At 37.4% G+C, this 9,557-nt stretch overlaps 1 protein-coding gene across 1 annotated transcript in view; it reads right to left on the bottom strand.

Annotated features, from left to right (window-relative positions):
* Positions 1-9,557, bottom strand: part of KCNC2 (potassium voltage-gated channel subfamily C member 2) — a 294,627-nt gene that overhangs the window by 15,984 nt on the left and 269,086 nt on the right. The gene's annotated exons all lie outside the window — the stretch shown is intronic.

Raw genomic sequence — 9,557 nt, 5'->3', positions numbered from 1 at the left:
TATGGGGAGGAAGTGGGAGGGGAGCTGTTACATTGTGGTAAACTGTAGTCAATGACATGAGACAAAGTATATGTGAACTGCTGTATGGAAAGCGAATTTGCTCTGTAAATCTTCACCCAAATCACAATAAATAAAATAAAATAAAATCTAGATTGGTCAGTTTTAGTTGTAAAAGCTAAGCACATGATCTAGAATAAAAAGGTTGCAACGGAGTACAAAGTTATGCTTCACAATAATGTGATAGGAATTTGAAATTCGGCCTATGTCATTATGAAATGGGAAATGTTGGAAAAAAGTTGAGTACAAAAGAGAAGCATCTCTAAACAGTAGAAGAATGTAAGGAACCAGAATGGGAAGTCAAGCAAGTGAGAAATTCTTTCCACTGTACAACAGCAGAATAGTAATGGAGAATACTCAGTTTCAAGATGGCACTTGCTCCACTGTGCTTTCAACAATAATGTACTGCATACAATAGTTCAGTGTTGGTGGTGCTTAAAGTAATAAAGATATTGGACCAAGCGAAGTCAAGAAAGAGGAACAATCAATCTGGGATGCAAGAAACACATGAAGTTAGGAAACAAAGGAGAGTAAGCAATTAAGAGTAAAAGGTAACCAGTAGAAATTTAGTCCCAATGAAAATCCTTGCTGATTTTGAAAGCACAGAGTCTCCCATGGAATGAAGAAATGAAGCCAGTTTATAAGGAACTTAGTTTATGTGGGTATGAAATGATAGCTACCCTAGAAGTCTTGACACCTGGTGTTATCCAGAAACAAACACTTAGATCGCATTAGCAAGGACATTGTACAGTTAATCCTAAGAGCCTTGGATCTAGAAAATGTCTTACTTTGTTTCTGATTCACTGAGCTGAACTAAAAGGGGTGATTATGAATTTAGATTAAATAATACTAAGGAAAATAAATTAAACTAAAAAGGAAATAAATGAGAAACAAAGATGATTTTTATTGGTCTTTATCTCACTGAATTAGGAGCTCTCCAAAGTCTGGAATTACATCATATTCATTTTTGTATCTTTTGCTCCTGGAATGATAGGTAGTTTTTAGTAGGCTAGATGGATAAATAGAATGATGGAAGAACTAATGGAAGAAAGAATGGATAAATTAACAAAATAATAAGAAGGAGCACATTCCAGAGGGTATAAGAAATAGGAAAAGAAAGAAAATAACAAACAAAGCAATAAAGTATGGATATGGAAGCAAAAAATCCAAAGTTGCAGCAGAAACACTCTGAGCTGGTTCATTGGTCCAAAATCTTCCAATGGAAGCTTCCATTCAGTCTGTTAAAGAATTCTGAATCATAGCAGAGAGTTGGGGAAGAAAATCCCATTGTCATCTCTCTTCATTTACCTATGTGATGTTGTTGTTGTTGTTACGTGCCATTAAGTCAGACCTGACTCATAGATACTCCTCCTTGGGTTTCCAAGGCAGTGTCACTACGGAAGTAGATTGTCCAACCTTCCTTCCGAGGAGTGGCTGGTGGGTTTGAACCACCAGTCTTTTGGTTAGCAGTCAAGTGCCTTAGGCACTACACTACCAGAGCTCCCACCTATGTGATAAGACCACATTTATGAAAGTAAAATAAGCATGTGAAGTAAGTAATATGTTAGAAACCTTTCCAGACAAGGAGTATCATGTTACTCAAATTCACAGATCTGAAGAATCATTCTAGGCAGTTTCAGAACAGAAACATCTTGCTAAAATATTGGCTTAAGGGTCTAATAAGGAGTAGCCACTTTTTCTCCTTAATGAAGAGTCGAAGTGCACATACAAAGAATGATCTCCAAAGAATCATATTAAATGGGGGGAAAAAAAGGCAGTGGCAGAACAACATTCAGAGTCTAATTCCATTTCTTTCTTTCTGTTTAACAAGTGCATGCAAATGAATTGAAACATAATATTTTTAGCATTGCTTATGTCTAGGTGTAAGAGTGGTATTGGGTGAGGTGTTGTTAAGAAGAAAAGCCAACTTATTCTCTGAACATCTGTAAAAGTTTGGACATTTAACAAAATTTTAACCACATATTATATGTTTAATTTTAAAACAACATTGAAAGAAAATGATGACCAAGAGAGGATCAAAAACTGTATCTTTATTATGAATAACCATTAATTCTTTTAGTTCATAGAAATTATACTTTAATACTTTGTCATTTTTCTTCTTTTCTGAAGCCCCTTAAACTTAGCAAATGCTCTTAAGTATTATATCTATTCAAGTCCCACACACCAGCTTTGGCATAATTAACCAGTTTGTGGTGGTGGTCACAGAACCGTGCTCTCCAGAGAGAAAAAATGTCCCGTTCGTTAGTAAGTCCATCCTCAAGGGCCAGCCAAACAGGAACAACTAAAGCCCAGCATCTGCTGGTCCCATGCTGAGCTGGGAATTGCTTCAGCTTCTTCTGAAACTGGTAAAATCATTTTTCCTCATTCAAATTTTACCATGTAAAAGTAGATCCACAAATTTTATTGCATTTTTATTACATTTGAATTAGATTGAAGAAAGCAGAGCTGTTCAGTGGGGAGACCGTGTATTATTGCTAAATTCATAAATCAGTGAAGAATGATCTATAGATAATTGTATATAACCATGTGTATGTATAATATAGGAGCTTTGGTGGAGTAGTGCCTAAGGCATATGACTGCTAACCAGAAGGCTGGTGGTTCAAACCCACCAGCCACTCCTTAGAAGGAAGACTGGGCAATCTACTTCCATATATGGCCCCAGAAACCTAAGGAGGGGTCACTATGAGTCAGATTGTTTCATACCTATATCTATATCTAATAGATTTTATGTGCATAGATAGATACGTATCATATAAGCAAGTGTAGATTATATATGGGCATCCACATATTATATAGATAAGTATGAAATAGACATAAAATAATATAATAATCAGATTCCTCAAATCCCAAAAATATACCCAAATATTACTTGGGCCCCTAAGATTTATGTAGTTCCTAATAAATATCTACAGTCATGGCTTTTGACATTCTTATAGAGTATAAATATACAACAATCCCTGTACATTTTTTTATTCTAGGCCATGAACTGATTTCTCTGAAGTTGAAATTGTTTGTTTACAGTTAAGGCCTATTCATCCACAATTAAGTGTAATTTGGGGGGCTATAGACAAAATAAAGCAAAAAAACAAACCCATTGTCACTAAGTTAATTGTGACTCATACAAGGAAGCCTATATATTAGTTTTATGAAAATGAGTAATGGTGTTAACAGTTAACTAGTATTAAAAACCATCAGGTATGAATACGTTTTACTTCTCTAAGTCTCACAATGAAATATAAAATGTTCATATAACTAAGGCATTTTATAAAAATAATCCTTATAATTGTTTTAGTAGACTGAAGAAAGTACACTTTTTTAAGTCTTAAGAATTATATGTAGTAATGTCTCAACATAAACATGAATTGTAATTCCAAAATTCCAACTATTGAAAACTCCACAAATAATCTTCACCTTTAAAATGTTAATTAATAAATTCATTTGAAATTAATTTTTCTCAAATGATTTGTCTTGGGATGGTATGATCTATACCACCACTACAAAAATAAAAAAAAAAAAGAGAGAGAGAGAAAGGTCCTTTTTTTTAGAAGGTGTAACTTCTAATTTGGTTTGAAACAGAAAAGTCATATTGAAAATCTGGAGGGAGTTTATTGGTTCTGTAATTGGAAGTCTAATTGTGGCCTTAGCAATTCAACTATATCAATACTGATCAAAATGTTTGGGGACATCTGGAATCCCTGAGACACTGTCTGGGATCTGTAAAGTCATAACTAGTTTTATAATAATACTAAAATATCACCGGTCTTTTTTTCTCTCAATTTCTCATGGGTTTACAGTGGACACTACATGACATATGATACCACAACAAATTGAATGTAATAACTAGAATCTAGCCATTCTTTATTGAATTATACATGAAAAAAAAAATCTAAAACTATGTTGCTCTTGTCATTTTAATTTTTTTAGAATCTGTTTCCTCTAAAAAAATTTATTTTTCATTAAAATTATATTTTCTTGCATCATTGGGTTACATCTTAATCCAGGGAAATAAATATTTTCTAGTCCTTCTATGCTTTGGTAGCATAGTGGCTAAGACACTTGACTGCTAACCAGCAGGCGGGCGGTTCAAAACCACCAACTGCTCCTCGGAAGTAAGATGGGGCAATCTAATTCTGTAGTGATACTGCCTCAGAAACCCAAGGAGGGGTCACTATGAGTCGGGTCCGACTCGACGGCACATAACAACAACAACAACAACAGTCCTTCTATATGAGTTGCTGGGTTGTGCAAATGGTTAAGCACAAGGCTACTAAACATAGAGGCCTCTGGAGACATTCTTCCAAGGCTCTCAGCCACTGAAAACCCTCCAGAGTATAGTTCTACTCTGAAACACATGGGCTCACAATGTGTCACAATCAACTTGATGGCAAATAGTTAGCTCTTCTTTGCATAAGTAATTGGGTCCACTGGTGATTCTGTGAGTGCTATGGCATTTCAGTGGTAGAATTCTCTCTTTCCATGGGAGAGATGCAGGTCCAATTCTCAGCTAATGTAACTCAAGTGTAGCCACCATCCATCTGTTATTGGAGGCATGTATGTTGCTATGATGCTGAACAGGTTTCAGTAGAGCTTCTAGAGCAAGAAAGCACAGTTAGAAAGCCTTGGAGATCTACTTGCAACATCAGCTAACGAAAACCTGTGGATCACAGTAGTCTAATCTCATGCCTGGGGTCTCCATGAGCTGGAGCCAACAACAACAGTGACCCTCTATAAGACTGAAAGGCTGCTGCTATAGATTGAATTGTGTCCCCACAAAATATGTGTCAGAATCCTAACCCCTGTACCTGTGAGTGCTAACTTCTTTCAAAATGGGGTTTTCTTTGTTATGTTAATGAATCCGTATGATTGTGGCATGTGTTCTAAACCAATTTACTTTTGAGTTATAAAAAGACCACATTAGATGAAAATGTCCTGTGAAGATTACCAAAGAACCAAGGAATGTCTAGGATTACTGTCAGGGAAGGAACGGACATGACTGAGATCCTGATTGGGACTTATTCTCCAGAACTTTGAAAAAAAAAAAAAAAGAAAGAAAATCTATTCTTTAAAGACATCCACTTATGATACTTCTGTTACAGTAGTACTAGGTAACTTAGACAGCCACCAAGGTGATCTCCAAAAAACTTGGCTACTTTATTAGGATATGAAATAAATAAATAAAACTATTCATTTATTATGTTAATAACTTGAAAAATTGTAATGAATGAATTGAAATCTAGCCTAAGAAATTCTCTGTATTCACAGAATCTGTAATAATCAAAAACATCTTGACCTACTGTTTAAATGTGGAATTTTTCAAAATCTGATTATCTTCATGATTCCAACTTCTATTAATGTATAATGTTAACCCAAATGTCAATCTGTATGTCAATCTGTAGGAGCTCTGGTAGCATAGTTCCTAAGTCACTTGACTGCTAACCAGAAGGCTGGCGGTTCAAACCCACCAGCAACTCCTTGGAAGGAAGGTTGGGCAATCTGCTTCCGTAGTGATACCACCTCAGAAACACAAGGGGGGGTCGCTATGAGTCGGGTCCAACTCAATGGCACATAACAACAACATGTCAATCTGTAGCTTATACTTTTTTGTTATTCATAATCATAACTAGTAAAACCCACAAGCCTCTTCACTCTCATTTAAGTAACCAATAATAATATGAAGGCTATCAAAATGGTGAATATTACACTTTTTACTATTGAAGATCTCAGAGGAACTTCAAACTCAATCTGCTCAACATATCACTCAGATCTGCTTTTCTTATTCTTTTATATATGTCTAGTAATTTGAACCATCATTGCTAATTAACCAACTTGATATGTTATCCTCCTTTCTATTCCCTGCAAAAAGAGTGTGAGGAAGGCATCCCCCGAACCTCTACTAACTTCGCAAGGGGAAGAGAATATCAACATCAACATTAGCAGCCCAAGATTGGTTCCTATGAGGTGAAGGTCAGACATGCCACCACCCTCTAACCCTTTTGCCAGTTCTAACACCAACTGTCCCTCTCATGGCACTCTCTACTTTTCTACTGGGTTCGATAATTCATTGCAATGGACACACAGAACTCATAGACAATAGTTATGATTATGGGGTGTAATAGAGATATGACAGGTTACAATTCAGGATCAGAAACCAGTCAGGATATAGTTCAATCAGGACAGCTTCTTCTCAGCTGTGCTGCAGGGACACTTTTCTCTGGCCTCAGCCTCTGCCCTGCTTGGGCCAGTGTAACAAAGCTCTCCTAGCTTTGCATGTAGGCACCCAAAGAGACACCCCACTCAGCCAGCAAGCCTCCTGTCCTAAGGCACCCAGCTTTCTTACTCTGTGGGTTGGAAAGCCCAACACTCCATCCCACTCTCTTGGTTCTGGGCTTCTGTTGCTGCCATCTCTCTGCTGTTTCTTTGCCATTTTTCTGCCATCTCAGAGTGGGGATCTCAGGACCAAAGCATGTGCTCCACTCCTCATTCTCTCTTGATAGTAGACAGATCCCCTTTTCTGCCTTTGGGATGACTCATTTTAAGTCTAATGGAATGGCAAAACTGACCAGCCCTCATGTTAGGGTTCCATACACCTTACTTTCACAGTCCCACCACCACAAGGGGAACTCTGGTAGCATAGTGCCTAAGGCACTTGACTGCTAGCCAGAAGGCTGGCAGTTCAAACCCACCAGCCACTCCTTGGAAGGAAGGTTGGGCAATCTACTTCCATAGTGATATTGCCTCGGAAGCCCAAGGAGAGTTCGCTATGAGTCGGGTCCAACTCCACGGCACATAACAACAGCAACAACCACCACCACAAGAGCTCTGGTGGTGTAGTGCTGAAGGCATTTATTTGACTACTAACCAAAAGACTGGCGGTTCAAACCCACCAGCCAGTCCTCAGAAGGAAGATTGGGCAATCTACTTCTGTAGTGATACCGCTTCAGGAACCCAAGGAGGCGTCACTTTGAGTTGGATCCAACTCAATGTAGTGAGAGTTTTGGCCATCACAAGGGTGCCATTGTTTACACTGTTAACCTGTTTACATTGTTAACCTATTTACATTTTTAATGAGGTATCCAATCCCCTTAGTGGGCCACAAGCACCTAGCATTTGCATAGTCCCACCCAATCATCTGGTGGGAGTCACAAAGACAATGGCTAGAAGAGGCACACTAAGTAATTCACTGTACCACATCCCTCAACACACACCCCCACATCACTGAGTCCTGTAGACTCTCAGACTCTAAATATCTTTAGAATCTGTCTCTCTTGTTTCTATTCCCAATGCCAACAACTTAGCTTTTAATTAGTCTTTACTATGCCTATTCCTCGATTATTACAATAGCAATCCATTAAGAGAACAATTGTGATTATGTCATTAATCTGCTTAAAAGGGTTTAATAGCTCCCAAATACAAGTTAATGTGCAATGTCCTTAGTATGTTACTCAAGAAATTTTGTTACCAGGCCCTTACCTATCTTTCCTACCACTACTAACATAATCTCCCATGAAGCATCAGGCTCTCTAACTTGTGTTTTCACACTTGCTGTTCCTTCTGTTTGAAATATGGCTCTTTGCTTCAAACAACTGGCAAAGAACTACTCAGTATTCAAGACCCAACTCAGCAATCACTTGGTCTTTGAAAAAAGACTGAAATCTGAGGCAAAATTAGCTACTTTTCTTGTTATTGCTCTCTTGAAATTTGATGATCTCAGATCTTTAATTTTCTATTCATATCTGTACTATAGCACTTACCTCATTTCTGTAATATTTTATTTTCTGCTCCTTTAGTCAAACATAAGCGCATAACAGCAGGAATGTTTTATACATCTCTTATGTCAAAGGCACTGAGTTGGTGTTTAGTAAATATTGACAAAAAATAATGGCAAAGACTGTGACCACACCAGACATAAAGGTTTAACTCAATCTTGGTTCATTTACTTACATTCAACCATTTTCTCCAAAGTGGATTTTCTAAAAAGGCTTATGAAAAGAGCAAATAGAATAGAGCAGGAATTAAAGTGTAAACTAAAATTAATAAGAGAACAGATTGCCAGTCTGAGTGACAAGAGCAGGGAAATGTGAGAGGTGTAAAGGAAAGAGAAGGCTTCTGGGGTGGGAATTAACAAGGTCAGTTTCTGCAGAATTCAAACAAAATAAAAAGAGAGAAAGGGCTAGTGGATAAGATAATTAGTCCATCATTAGTTTCCTTTGATGAAGTGGTTTTAAGGAAGATACAGGAGAGAGTACAGACTTCAAGTGATTAACAACCTAGTGGGTGTTGAGAAGTATGATTTGCCAACACACACACACTACTATATTTATAAAGAATTTGAGTTAGTTTTATCCATAGAGATCACTGCAAATTGTTTGACTCTGTTATAAAAATAAACAAAAATGGGCTAATTCTAGTAAATGTAGACATGTGTTAAGCTAATAATGTGTTAAGCTAATAAATGCACCAGATCATATTTTTGAAAATGTGAATGTGAGAACATATTAGTGAGGGGTAATGCCAACTGACTGAAAGAGATCCATATTTGTGCCTGTTCCAAAGAAAGGTGATCCCACAGAATGTGGAAATTATCAAACAATATCATTAATAATTGCATGCAAGTAAAATCTTACTGAAGATAATTCAAAAACGGTTGCAGCAGTATATTGACAGAGAACTTCCAGAGGTGCAGGCTAGATTCTGAAGAGGATGTGGAAAGAGGGATATCATTGCTGATGTCAGATGAATCTTGGCTCAAAGCAAAGAATACCAGAAAGATATTACTTGTGTTTTACTGACTATGCAGAAGCATTTGATTGTGTGGATCATAACAAATTGTGGATAACATTGAGAAGAATGGGAATTCCAATGCACTTAATTGTACTCATGAGGAACCTATACCTAGACCAGGATGCTGTTGTTCAAACAGAAGAAGGGAACACTGCATGGTTTAAAATCAAGAAGGGAGTGTGTCGGTGTTGTATCCTTTCACCAAACTTATTCAATCTGTATGCTGAGCAAATAATCCGAAAAGCTGGACTGTATGAAAAAGAACGTGGTGTTAGGATTGGAGGAAGACATTAACAACCTGCGATACACTGACGACACAACTTTGCTTGCTGAAGGTGAGGATGACTTGAAGTACTTACTGATGAAGACTGAAGAATACAGTCTGCAGTATGGATTACATCTCAATATAGAGAAAACAAAAATCCTCACGACTGGACCTATAAGCAGCATCACGATAAATGGAGAAAAGATTGAGGTTGTCAAAGAATTCATGTTGCTTGGTTCTACAATGAACACCAATGGGTGCAGCAGTCAGGACATCAGATGATGTATAGCACTGGGCAAGTCAGCTGCAAAGGAACTCTTTCAAGTGCTGAAGAGCAAAGATGTCTCCTTAAGGACTACAGTGCGCCTGACACAAGCCATGGTATTTTCAATCGCCTCATATGCATGTGAGAGCTAGACAATGAATAAGGAAG

The sequence above is a fragment of the Orycteropus afer genome, unplaced genomic scaffold, assembly GCF_000298275.1.
Source record: "Orycteropus afer afer isolate SDZICR_OR568_19922 unplaced genomic scaffold, OryAfe1.0 scaffold00111, whole genome shotgun sequence".
NCBI classification, from domain to species: Eukaryota; Metazoa; Chordata; class Mammalia; order Tubulidentata; family Orycteropodidae; genus Orycteropus; species Orycteropus afer.
This window is presented reverse-complemented; position numbering and strand designations above follow the sequence as displayed.